This window comes from Phascolarctos cinereus, unplaced genomic scaffold (assembly GCF_003287225.1).
Source record: "Phascolarctos cinereus isolate Bilbo 61053 unplaced genomic scaffold, phaCin_HiC Scaffold_2;HRSCAF=192, whole genome shotgun sequence".
Classification (NCBI taxonomy): domain Eukaryota; kingdom Metazoa; phylum Chordata; class Mammalia; order Diprotodontia; family Phascolarctidae; genus Phascolarctos; species Phascolarctos cinereus.
Genome location: NW_027555625.1, coordinates 320,687,198 through 320,701,118, shown reverse-complemented (window position 1 = coordinate 320,701,118; position 13,921 = coordinate 320,687,198). Strand labels below are relative to the sequence as shown.

General features: G+C 42.4%; 1 long non-coding RNA gene across 11 annotated transcripts in view; it reads right to left on the bottom strand.

The window, feature by feature from the left end:
- Window positions 1–13,921, bottom strand: part of LOC110211471 (uncharacterized) — a 74,168-nt gene that overhangs the window by 15,882 nt on the left and 44,365 nt on the right. For 7 of the 11 annotated variants that reach the window (XR_013484797.1, XR_013484799.1, XR_013484800.1 and 4 more), the window contains 4 exons: window positions 12,210–12,313; window positions 10,263–10,410; window positions 9,951–10,114; window positions 1–3,756 (listed from right to left, as the gene is read on the bottom strand). This is a non-coding gene — a long non-coding RNA (uncharacterized LOC110211471). The remainder of the gene's footprint in view (window positions 3,757–9,950; window positions 10,115–10,262; window positions 10,411–12,209; window positions 12,314–13,921) is intronic. The other 4 variants (XR_013484802.1, XR_013484803.1, XR_013484804.1 and 1 more) reach the window with 2 other exon arrangements.

Below are 13,921 nucleotides of genomic sequence, written 5' to 3'. Positions count from 1 at the left end.
TTACAAACCAAGGCTTGATTTATTGTTTTGTTGATTATCTAGACTTAAGAAAGTGATGGAGAAAATGCTAACAATACAGATTATTTCCCCCCATGGAGAGCTGATTGTTAAACATTTACCAGCATGCCATTGTACAGATTACAAATCCATTGAAATGTGGAAATTGAAATAAGTGGGTTACATGAGATGATTGATCATTAAGGTCCTTCCAGATCTGATATCTGTGTTCTAAGGTCCCTTCTAGACCAGTTATTCTTTGTTTTTTCCTCTACTATGTTCTAAGGTCATTTCAAGTCTGACATTTTATTCTAAGAGGAATAACTCCAACATTTCAGGTGGACTTTCTATGGAGCTAGTATAACATAGTGGAAAAAAGGACTGGACTTTGATTCAGCAGTCAAACAGAACTCAGAATCAGAACTGTGGGACAGTTCAAATCCTGTATCTGGCACTCACTTGGTTTGTGACCTTGGGGAAAGCCCTTTTCCCTTGTCCGAGCCTCATTTTTATCATCTGTAAAGTGGGGATAACTGCTTACATATCACAGGACTGCATCATCTCATAGGATCAGAGAGGAAAGTACTTTATAAACCTTTAAATATTATGGAAATGTGAGCTATCCATTCATGGCAAAATGAAGACAAAAACTGCAAAGAGTGAAAAGGTATGGAAGAAGGGTGTGACTTGTTCTGATGGAGGCATCATCCATGTAGGCAGGATCACAGAACCATCAAATGATAAAACCTTATGAGATAGAACATTCTTTACTCTGCACCAGTAGTGTCAAACTCAGATAGAAAGAGGGGCCACTAAACCATACATAAGCATCTCTGAGGGCCCCATATTGACTTAGAAACCCTTGTATTCACATGATCTATATTCTATTGTATTTTTATTTATTTTGTTAAATATTTCCTGATGACATTTTAATCTGTTTCCCTCCCCCCTAAGGTGTTTGCTCCAGTCCTCTCAAATAAATCTTCCTGTACTGTCCTCAGAATGTCTCTGTGATAGGCAAGGAGGTCTTATTACCCTCTTTGGCAGGTGAGAAAACAGACACCATGGGAGAAATGATCCATCCAAAGTTAGAGGAATTGTTGATTTGACCACTTCAGTCCTCCTGTCTGAGATTAGACGCTGGGCCTTCTTATTTCATTGATCTTTTTATCAAACTTAGCTTTCACTCACTTCCAAAGGGGCCAGAGCCCCTGTGGATTTGAAATTTTCTCCACCTCCATCCTACCCACCTCTGTCTACTTAGTAGGAAGGACAAATTCTTTCCAGGGTCTGTTGTTATATTTTCATATTTTGTAAACTTTTAAACTTGTATTGTTGTGTTTTTCTTTTGACAACTTCATTTCTGAATATAGCCCTGTTCCCTCCATTACTTAGTGAGTCTTCTTTCACAATAAAGAATGAAAAAGAGAAAATCTACAAAATTAGCCAACACATCAACTGAGTGTGAATGTGCCTGCAATGTTCTACACTTGTAATTCCCCACTTCTGCAAGGGAAAGGAAGGAGGTATGTTTTTCCCATCTCTTCCTTGGAGTTAATCTTGGTCATTATAATTATGGTCACTTTAATTATTATAATTATGAAGCATTTGACCTCCCTCCCTCCCTTCCTCTCTCCCTCCCTCCCTTCCTCTCTCTCCCTTTTCTTTCTTTCTTTCTTTCTTTCTTTCTTTCTTTCTTTCTTTCTTTCTTTCTTTCTTTCTTTCTTTCTTTCTCTCTCTCTCTCTCTCTCTCTCTCTCTCTCTCTCTCTCTCTCTCTCTCTCTCTCTTTCTTCCATTCTTTTCCATTTAGATGGAAAGCTACCTAGAGGAAGTAGCTGGTATACAAGCATACTGGGCCAGGAGTCAGGAAGACCTGGGTTCAAATAATTTTTCAGACACTTACTAGTTGTGTAAACCTGATCAAGTCACTTAACACTTCTCAGCCTCAGTTTCCTCAACTGGAAAATAAGGATCATAACAGCACTTACCTCCCAGTATTATGAAGATTAAATACATATCAATGCATATAAGTATATATTTTCCATGTTTATCTGAATTTAAAATTTTCATTCTTTCTGGTGACACAGTAATATCTCACAATATTCATGAGCTATAATTTGTTTACCCATTCTCCAATCTATGTGATTCATGTTTTCTGTGACCCATTAACATCTTCTTGTTTTTTTGTGTTTTTTTCTTTTTGGTGGGGGCAGGCAATGTGGTTAAGTGACTTGCCCAGGGTCACACAGTTAGTAAGTGTTCAAGTGTCTGAGGCCGGATTTGAATTCAGGTCCTCCTGACTCCAGGGCCAGTGTTCTATCCACTGTGCCACCTAGCTGCCCCTCTATTAATATCTTCTTGAGAGAGCTGTGAGGCTCCCTAGTTCCCAGGAGAGGAGTTCCATAGTCATGCCTTTTGGAGTGAGGTCCCTTGAAGCAGAATCAGGAAATGTGAACCCTTCTGGTCTTCCTGAGAAGTAACAAAGAGAGACATGCACTCTCTACTCAGACTCAGCAGATCTGAATTCTATACTCAGCACCATTAAGCAATCACACAGCCTGGTGAACATTTTTGTAGAACCCCTGATTCTCTGACTCGTCTCAACAGTTTTCAATTCTCTGATGCTTTTATCTTCTCTCTGGACAACCTGTGGCATTCCCAGGTCTCCGGCTAAGACTCCAGCTAATCTTGAGGAACCATGGATATTCTATGATTACTGATGCCTTGGTCAAGATGGACAATTTCAGGTGGTCTAGGTCTGTTTAATGAACAGGCCTTTCTTTTCCCAAATTAGCCCTTCCTAAGCTATATGGGAAGAATAATTCTGGCAGTGGAAGAAATGTATCTTGCCAATAAAGAATGCAGATGTGACTTGGAAGCCATTGCTTAAAACAAGGAGTTTTTGCATTTTGCTGTTCCCAAGGGGATAAAAAAGAATAAAAATTTAGCTTAGCTTATTTTGGTGAAGCTAGCATTCAAGGGAGCATAAAGAATGCATATATTAGAGGGAAGGAACATGGCAAACACACAGGTGCAGACTCCCAGAAGATTAGGTCCACAGGGGCTCACACCTCCGCTAAGCCTTTTGGCTAAGATCAAGCACAGAGGTGAAGATGATATTGAAGAGCATTCAGTCCAACCTTCTCATTTGACAGAGGAAACATAATGATGCTGTCTGAGGCCATTGGGTTCATACAGTAAGCATGGGTACTCCCACTGACTCTAGCTCTGGCTATGCAAGTAGTAGATGAACCACCTTATCATTAAGGTTAATCAGGATTTATCAGCTACCATCTTCCCCACCATACTGCTCTGGGCTCTCAGCAGGAAGGACAGGGCACCATAAACAAACAAGGCATACATAATTCATGAGATATGGGGACCACCCTCTGACTCTAAATGAAAAGAGACTTTTTGAGCAAGAGAAGAAAAATGGGGAGAAGGCACTGGGAAGAGAGGACATGGGGACTTCTGCCTCCAGTTCCTTCTGGGAAGCATTGTCATTCATTGACCCTCATTGTTGAAGGGGATCTCAGCGGTCATGTAGTCCAAACTGTGCTTGACCAAGTGTTCTCGCTATAACTTCCATAACTAGTGTCATTAAAATTCTGCTGAAATGATGAAGCCCCCACACACCTCCTAGGTAGCCTATTCTGATTGTGGACAGCATTTAGCTCCTTCATCAAACTTCAAGCTGCCCCTTGGCAACTTCTGTTGGTCTTCTCTTCTCTGGAGGCCTTTTCTTGAGGTTCTTTTCTCTGAGGGCCGAGGAGAACAGGTATAAGCTTTTTAGTCAGTCACCATCACTCTATCAAATTATCTTTATCTGGGCTAAAAATGCCTGCTTTTTCAACTAATCCGTACACAGCATGGTCTCTAGTCTCTCTTCTCCTGCTAGTCTTCCCTTATTTAGGCTCCAGTTACTGACATCCTTTTAAAATTGTCCATTGCTGACAGAAAAAAAAAACCTTACAGGAAGTATACAAAAGCCCCTAGTACTAAAACACCACAGTCCAGACACTGTCTGAGCAGAGCCAAGGGCAATGGGACTATCACCTTGTTTGTTCTCAGTAGACTCTCTCACCCAGATGTACTTTATGTGTCTGGAGTCGGAGTGAGGGCAGAAACAAGTCAATTCACTGAGGCCATGAAGTCCCAAAGAAGAAAGGGCCACTGGCAGGGCCCTACAGGTCTAGACCATCATTTCCCAACATATTCCTCCACACATTACTTTGGGGTTGTGGAAAAAGCCTTTAAACAAGAGTTAGGAGTCCTAAGTTCTGCTTTAGCTGCATTACAAACTCCCTATGTGACCTGGGGGGCAAGTTCCTTTCTCTTTCTGCAGAAAGGAAAAGGAATTTTTATAAATCTGTCATTCATGAATAGCAGTTATACTAGTAGGTAGAAAGGTATCATAGAATGGCAGAAAGAACACTGGCCTAAGAGTTCTGGATTCTAGTCCTGACTCTGTGGGATTTGGGCAAGTCACTTCTGCTCCTTCTCTGAGTCTGTTTCCTTCTCTATAAAATGAGGGGCTCGAATGAGATCATAGGCTCACAGATTTAGAGCTACAAAAAGAAGACCTCTAAGATCCTCACCCTGCCTTGACATGCCAAGGCTCTGTGTTTCTATATATTGCTTAGCCCAGGTTTCTCTGAATCAAGCCTCTGTGTGCTTCTGAAAGCAACCTGTTGTCCTGAGAGAGAAAGAGAAAGGGAAGAGACAGAAAGAAAAGAGACAGAGAGACAAAGAGAGGAAAAAGAAGAAGGAAGGGAGAGAAGAGAGACAGAGACAGAGACAGACAGACAGACACACACACAGAGACAGAGAGAGGCAGAGACAGACAGAGAGAGACAGGGAGAAAGAGACAGAGAGAGGGAGGGAGGGAGGAAGAGAGAGAGAAAGAGACAGAGATGAGACAGACAGAGATAGAAACAAAGACAGACAGACACACACATATATGCACACACAGAAAGAGAGAGTGAGAGAAAAAGAGAGAGAGAAAGAGAGAGAGAGAGAGAGAAAGAGAGAGAGAGAGAGAGAGAGAGAGAGAGAGAGAGAGAGAGAGAGAGAGAGAGAGAGAGAGAGAGAGAAATATTTTATTTTCTCATCTGTAAAATAGTGGCCCTGAAAATCTTTACAGTTCCTTTGTGGCTTGACATTCTAAATTCAATGGTTACCTTTTCATTGAGATTTGGCTGCTAAAATATATAGTGTGTGTATTAGTGAAGTTATGAATGTTATGTTTCAAGTTGATGTGGTTGAACTGATAGTTACCAGAAGCCAACATTGCTGTGGGGACTTTTGTATCCTTCCTGTCGGGTTTTCTCCTGCCAACAATGGACACTGTTCCTCCCTTTCTCCCCTCAGGCTTCACTGGAACATGTGAAGAAGTGTGACCAGTTGGTAAACATTTCTCCATTACCAGCAGGTTTGATTAATTCTTTCTGTAACTCTTCAACTGAGTTGGCCGAATCCTTCAGGGGTTAGGGCTTTTGCAACTGCCAGCAGCCGAATGGATAATTACTCCAAGGTTAGAAGGGAATCAAAAACTAAAATAACTAAACAAAGCAAACTTGTCTTCCTTCCTTGGAACTGGGAATGCGGCAAAGAAGGTAACCTGGTGATGGTGGTTGTGGGGGGCACAATTAAAATATCCCAAACTTAGACATAATGGAAAGGTTAGTCTTCTCAGGCCACTGTACTCATACGGAAGATGTGGAGGGAATGTTAGAAATTCAAAGGACTTTACTCATCATTTACTCTACCCTCTCCATTTTACAGAAGAAAACCAAGGCCAAGAGAGAGGAGATGTGCCCAAGGTGACACAGGTGAATTGCAGAGACAAGCCTCAAACTCCAGGCTTCTGACTCCAAATCCAGTGCTGTTCTCAAGACACCAAGAGCAGAGCTAGATCCCCCCCCCCCAAAAAAAAAGCAGAAGGGGCCAGACAAACAGTGGTGAATGAGAGAAGATGAAATGATGATGTGTGCACATGATGGGAACATTTTAGGTGCTAAGAATTTTATAAAATGCCTCCTGAACTAGGATTGACAAAAATGAGCCTGGGGCATGGTCTCTCCTTGGGAATCAGCACAAGCTGCATTCCTTGGGAGATTTAAAGCTGGTTTGGAAAACCCACTGGAGAGTATGTGGTAGGGACTGGCCTGCCCTGGGATGGGGAGTATACCAATGAAGTGGTCGGTATTTTCCATCTGTAGTTTCTTCTACGTCTTTGAGTCAAAAGCGGCCTCAGCCTGGGATTTCAGCCTAGGATTTAAATTACTTTATCCCTATTATTTATTATGCGGAATTTTAGACATGTTACAGACACAGAATGTCCTGAAATCTTTTCTGAGACCTAGGCCTTTCTAATCCATGGAGGGTGTTCTGAGACTCAGACTGGGCCTTCTTAAGCAAGTGGAGCTGGTAACTGGGTTTGGGGGGTGGTGGTGGAAATAGAAGGGTCAGAGGAAGAGGTGGGAAGAGTTACTGTGGAGAGGGTTTCAGGCATGGCTCATGGCATTGTTATCTCTGGGGTTCTCAGCTTCCAGTTTAAATTCATTGGAGCATTGCTTTTAAAAGTTATTATTATTTTTATGGAAACATTTCTCTTTCTGTCGTCTCTGTGTCTGTCTCTGTCTGTCCCTGTTTCTCTGTCTCTTTCTCTTTTTCTTTTTCTGTCTGTTTCTCTTTTTCTCTGTCTCTTTCTCCCCCCCCCCCCGTCTCTTTCTCTCTCTGCCTCTCTCTGTCTCTTTTTCTGTATCTCTTGCTATCTCTGTCTCTCCATCTCTGTCTCTATCTTTCTCTCTCTCTATTCAGGACAACAGACTGCCTTCAGAAGCCTTGCAGAGATCCAACTCAGTGGAACTTGGACTAAGCAATAGGTACAAACATAGAGCCATGTCAAAGGGTGTGTGTGTGTGTGTGTGTGTGTGTGTGTGTGTGTGTGTAATATTAGAGGTCTTCTTTTTGTAACTCTAAATCTGTGATCCTATGATCCCATCTAAGTCTCTCATTTAATAGAGGAAGAAACAGACCCAGAGAAAGAAGAGAAGTGACTTGCCCAAGGGCCCACTGAGTCAGGCCTAGAATCCAGAACTCTGACTGTTAGGCTGGTGTTCTTTCTGCCATTCTGTGGACCTTTCTACCTCTTACTAATCTGTCATTCATGAATCTATCTAATCCACCCCATCTTTGAAACTCTGTCTCTATCTAATGCCAAATAGTGCCTTGAATTTAGGAGAACTTTTTTTGAGCAAATAATGGGATGCCTATTTCCTTAAGTAAAATATGATACATTTAATAGGACCTCTTAGCAATGACCCAGAATACGAGCTCTTTGAGAGCTTATTTCATTTTTTTTTATCCTCAGTGCCTTGCACAGTGACTGGCACCTAGTAAGTACTAAATAAATACTTGCTGATTAATTGACTATCTGAAACCTATTTTTCTGTGAACCTGCAAGGGGGTTAGTGGTATTGGAGGTGAGGGATATCTTAGCTCTAATATCTGGGATTTGTAAATCTTTGTTCCTCTTCTCTAAATCCTACCTGCCTTATGAAACTTCTTAACTGCTTAAGGCAGGCAGACCTCCTTTTTCCCTCTACCTTCTCCTTGACTTAAACCCAGTACTCTAGGGGACCGGCAGTGACCAGTACCTTCTAACGTACATGTGATGTAAAACACCCCCATACACCTTCTGTTTGTCTGGAATAGCTAAGCTAACCTGGGCTGGTCCCTCCAATACTCCTCCAGGTTCCTGTATGAATCACCACAGAGCCAGCTCCCTGCCAAAGGCAAAGGATGGAGAAAGGGGGAGGAGAAGCTTTCCAGGTAGGGTCCAGCCCCAGGCTGGAGAATGAAGGGGAGGAGGTATACTCCCTGGCTTCCCCAGGGGTGGGAGGTGCAGGTGGTGGGATGATAGAAGCTGGCTAATTCTTTCTCTCCACTTTTGAGTCACCCACCACTGGAGGCAGGGCAGGATGATATGACCAGGAAGACCAGTTAAGACACTCACTGGTCTCCCTGTATCTGCCCTGCCCTCCTCAATTTATCCTAAAACACACTTCCAGATTAATCTTTCAAAAAGGATGGCTTGAGTTCCAACACTCATCTGTTCAAAAACCATTAATTGGCTCCCTTTGCCAAACTAAATGAAATTTAATTCCTTAGCCTAGCATTCAAGGGCATCAGTGATTTGGTTCCAATCTCCCTTTCTAGCCTTAGCTCCCTTTTATGTATCCTGTGCTCTTTTTTAAACTGGGCTATTTATCATTTTCCAAACAAATCCTGTACTTTGCCACTTTGTGCATGCTGTTTCCTCTAAAAGGAAGGAAGGAAGGAAGGAAGGAAGGAAGGAAGGAAGGAAGGAAGGAAGGAAAGGAAGAAGCAAAGAAGGAAGGAAGGAAGGAAGGAAGGAAGAAGGAAGGAAGGAAGGAAAAAGAAGGAAGGAAGAAGGAAGGAAGGAAGGAAGGAAGGAAGGAAGGAAGGAAGGAAGGGAGGGAGGGAGGGGAGGAGAGAGGAACAAAGGAAAGTGAAATAACAACAGGAAATTAGTTTATTTGAAAATGAGCTGGGAATGAGAGGAGGAACTTCAGGGAACATCAGGTCCAAATCCTTCATTTCACAAATAATGAAACAGAGGTATTAAGGTGGAAATGATTTACCCAGAGTTACAATAATAGTTAAGTAGAGAGGGAGGGGTGCAAGGAATATGCATTTCTGTAGCACCTACTATGGGCCAGGCAAGGTGCTAAGTGCTTTACAAATGTTATATCATTTGATCTTCACAACAACACTGGGAGATAGGTGCTATTATAATCACTATTTTACATTTCAGAGAAAACTGAGGCAAACAATGGTTAAGTGACTTGCCTAGGGTCACAAAGCTACTGAGTGTCTGTAGCTGGATTTGAACACAAGTCTCCCTGAGTACAGACCCAGCACTCTATCTGCTTTGCCAGACAAGATTCTAACCCAGGTCCTCAGACTCAAATAAAATTCTATTTCAATCGCACTCTGTAGCATTTTTTTTTCTTCTGGTGGCAAAGTAGTTGGCCAGCTGAAAGCTAGTTTATTTGAGGGCAAATCCTGAATCCATGAACTTTAAAAAGAAGGAGAGAAGGGTGTGGATTAAGCAGATGTGTATATTTGGGGTGGGGGGTGGAGAGGAGGGACTCTCTTCCTTTCCTATTTTCCCCTTAGCAAAATGTGCTTAGCACAGGGCTTGGAACACAGTAAACATATAATCAGGCTTCTTTATCCATTTATTCCCTTGGACCTGGAATCCTACCCACTCCCATACTAAAAGAACAGCGACAATAAAAATAATAATTGCTAGCATTCGCAGAGTTCTTTAAAGTTTACAGAGTGCATTACATATGTTATCTCATTGTACTACAGACTCGTTTTCCAAACTGCAAAATAGGATCCATGGGGCAGGGGTGATGAAAGGCCACGTGATGCCATGAATTTAGCACTGGACTTGGAGTGGGAAGATGTGGGTGTGTCTGAGGCAGAATGATCTTGGGCAAGTCACTTACCCTTGAAGAGGTTAAGTGTCAGTCTCCTCTCTTTAAAAGGGGAGGAATTTGAACTCATGATCTCAAAGGTCCCTTCTAGGTCTAAATCCGTGATCCCATAATACAATATGAATATGAAATCATCTGAACACTTTGGATTCTTAGTTTTGTGGAAGTAAGAAGTTGTAGTGAGTCTGACCACTTGCTTAACAATAGGGGACTGAGGATTGAGGAAAACTCTGAGATCATTGAGTCAAACCCCCTCAATTTATAGGAGAAGAAATTGAGGCTCACAGAGGTACGGTGACTTGCCCATGGTCACCTGGTTTGTAAATAATAATAGGATTTAGAGCTGGAAGGACTTTGGAGATCCTATAGTCCTCATTTTGCAGATAGGGAAACAAAGGCCCAGAGGGAAAGGAATTTACCTGAGATACCTTAGCTGGTAGATGGCAGTGTCAGCATTCAAATCCAGGCTTCAGACTAAAACAATCTAGTGTTTTTTCTCCTACAGCTTCTTGTCTTCCTCCTCTGGTCACAGGAGAGTTAAATTGTTGACCAGAAGTGACCTTCCCCGACCTGGGTCTCAGAGCTGGAAAGAGCAGACAGGGGCATGGATCTTTCTTAGAATTTTACAGAACCTTTGTTTATTTTCCACAGATTTTTCCTTAAAGCAAATAACAGCAGGGTAATCAATTGCCAAATTGGGCAACAGGACAAGCTTTCCATGCCTCCCTTACCTGCAACTCCCAGAATGCACTGGAAATGTCCACTAAAGCCCTCCACAGGCATTTCTGGGCCCCTCTGATGGGTACTATGGTGGAGCCTGTTGGGGACTAGATAGAGAATGAGACCTTAGGTGTCCTCTGTCCTCAAGGGGTTTGTAGTCTAGGTAGAGAGAAGAAGAATACAGACACCTGTGAAAAACCATCCAAGAGTCTACAACAATAATGACTAGATGAGGCTGGGTCCGTGTCTCCTAGTCCACAGAAGCAGAAGGAAAAAACCATAAGCCAGGACTTGATGGTGAGAATGAATTTGTGCATTGACGGGTCAGTGAGGATCCCATCTTGCCTGTGAAGAGGGTTCACGTAACGAACAGGTGGGAAATAAAGTTTAGAGAGGTAGGTTAGGAAAGATTGTGAAAAGCCTTGAATGCCAGGCTAAATAAGGGTAAGATGCTAGCTCCTGGAGGGTAAGTAATATTTTAATTTTCTTTGTATCTCTCTGCAGTGCCTAGCACAGGGCTTGGCCCAGAAAAAGTGCTTCATAAATGCTTGTCTAGGACTTGGCACAGAATGGGTGTTGGATTAACACTTGCTGATCGATTTCTATCCCAATGCTTAGCATAGTGCTCAGCACATGTCTTGATAGTTGTCCAGTCATGTCAGACTCTTCGTGACCCCCTTTGGGGTTTTCTTGGCAAAGATACTGGAGTGGTTTGCCTTTCACTTCTCCAGCTCATTTTACAGGTGAGGAAACTGAGGCAAACAGGACTGAGTGCCTTGCCTATGGTTATCTAGATAGTAAGTGTCTGAGGCTGAATTTGATCTCAAATCTTCCTGATCCAGCCACTGAGCCATGTAGCTGCCAGTACTTTGGCACATAGTAGGTGCTTAATAAATGCTTGTTGATTGATTGCTTTGTTTAATTAGGCAAAAAAAACCCCCGTAACCAGATGCCATAGCCATTTTCTATACTCTAAATGCTAAGGAAAATACAGATTTTTTTTAATGGGGACACCCCAATATCTTTTCCTAAAGCTGCTATTTGTCTGTATCGACCTTCTTGCTCACAGACATATGTCTTCAGTTCAGGAGGTCCTGAGCTAAGCCAGAGCAGGCCCACTGACTTAAAACTGATTAGAATTGTTCCTTCCTTGAGCTGCAGGAGATACTAACTTTCTGGGTCTAGTCCGGTAGAATAGAGCAGACACCCCTGGCTGTTCACAGGCTCAACCCTGGCCCTTGAACACAACTTCAGAGAAGCCACCTTTGCACAGCAGGGTAGGGCATGTAAGGGCACCTGAGCTGAGGTGTCCTCACTTGCCCTGGCAGCAGCCCACACCCCCACACACTGTAAGCAGAGGAGGAGGCTGAGGTTTGTGGCACCTTCACACAGGCATCAATGGGCCATACATTGTTAGCCTCTGGTATTCCCTGTCATTTCACCATCCTATGCCTCATGAACTTTGTTTACACCTAGAGCTAGGCCCCATAGCTGGGCCTCTGTGGGCTAGGTGACTTTGGGCAAATCACTTATCTTCTCTGGGACTCAGTTTCCTCATCTGTAAAATGAGTAGTTTGAGTAGGTAATCTTTAATATCCCTTCCTATGTCTCTGAGTTCAACATCAGAGAAGGTTCCAGGGGCTGTCCAAAAGAGTTGGGGGGCACTTCTTTAACCTCCATATACCTCCTGAAGACCTCAGAAATGGAATGGAATTTCCCTCAGGAAAGGATAAAGTAGGGCTGACTAGTTCTAGGGACCCTGAGGAGAAGAAGAATGGAGAGGAATGATCAGAAAAAGCCTGATTGGACAGAAATAGTTAGAGAAGAGCCAGAATGGATGAAATACTCTAAAAGAGAATAACTTCTTTTAGGGCAGAGATTATATTTTATTTATGTCTATATCCTAGCACCAAATCCATTGCATTGCATATAATAACTTACATTTCTAAAGCACTTACCTGTGAGGTTGGTAGTACAAGTAATATTAACTCCATTTTATAGTCAAATTTTCAGTCAATTAGTATTTATTAAGCACCTCCTATGAGCCAAGCACCATACTAACCTGGGGATAAAAAAAAAATGACAAAAAACAGAGGGTCAGAGGATTAGAGTGCTTAGGTTGCTACAAACTTAGGTTCATAGAATTTAGAGTCAGAAAGAAGCTTGGAGATCATCTAGCCAACTTCTGTTATTTTCCAGATGGGTAAATTGAGACCCCACAAGGTTAAAGTGATTTCTCCATATCTATACAAGTAGTAGAGTAGCTCCGGATCCATTATTCTTTCCAATAGACCAGGCTGTCAACCTCCACCCAACAATTGCTGTTCAGTTTTTTCTGACTCTTCTTGACCCCATTTGGGATTTTCTTGGCAAAGATACTGGAGTGGTTTGCCATTTCCTTCTCTAGTTCATTTTATAGATGAGGAAACTGAGGCAAGCAGGGTTAAGTGACTTGCCACACACAGCTGAGAAGTGTCTGAGGCTGGATTTGAATTTAGGAAGATGGGTCTCCCTGACTCAGGTCCAGTAGTCTATCCACTGCGCCACCCAGCTGCGCATCGACCCAACAATATCAATATATAAAAAAGGTGAGAAAATTGAAAAATAATAGGGATAGAATAAAATGAAAAAAAATATAGCAAACTGTTAATTATACATGAGAGAAGCTTCGTAAATGTTGAATAAACTGAATGAGTGGATGAATTCATCATCATCATCATCATCATAATAGCTGGCATTTACATAATACTTTAGAATTTGCAAAGCACTTTAAATACATTATCTTAATTGATCCCCATTACAACCCTGTAGGGTAAATACTACAGGTAGTATTAACTCTTTTTCTGAATGAGTTACTAGGGAGGGGAAGTTGTGTGAAGCAAGAAGTCCAAACTCCTTTCTGCTGTACCATAGATATGAATTCACAAGGTAAAGAAGGGAGGGAGGTTATTACAGATGACTAGGAGAGGGCCCAGCTTGGACCCACCTGAAAGTGGGGAGAAGCTGGGATTCAGACCAGCTTATCCCCCAGTGGTGGGTAATAGTCCTGCCCTTGCCAGAAGGTGGGGTTCTTCTTGGCTGTTTATTTTATATTCATTAAAAGTCAAGGTCCCCTCTCTGGGGAGGCACAGTGGAATATAGAAAATATATTGGATTCTAGGTTCAAAGAATATGGGTTTAGATCCTAAGTCAGTCACTTATTAACTGGGTAACCTTGGGCAAGTTACATAATTTCACTAGGCCTTGGTTTCTTCATCTGGAAAACCTGAGGATTAGACAGGATGTTCTCTAAACCATCTGAACCCAATATATGTTTCCCTAAAGTAAGGCCAGTGTTAAAACTTATCCTTAGGGCTCTAGTTAGTAAGAGAGTGGTGAAATACTACTCATTTCCAGTTTTCCTGCCAGCCCCTGGGAAGCTTGGCTTTCCAAAACCTTGGTGGTTTCAATCTATGAGTCTGCAAGCATTTTAAGCACAGAGCATCATGCTGGCCACAGAGGCAATGAATGCAAAGAAGGAAACAATCCCTGTTCTCAAGTGGCTTACGTTTTAGTAGGGAACAAAATAAGTTGCATAAGTGGCCAGATGGAGTCATGGTGCTGATCTTTCTTTCTTCCTTTCTTCCTTTCTTCCTTCCTTCTTCCTTCCTTCCTTCCTTCCTTCCTTCCT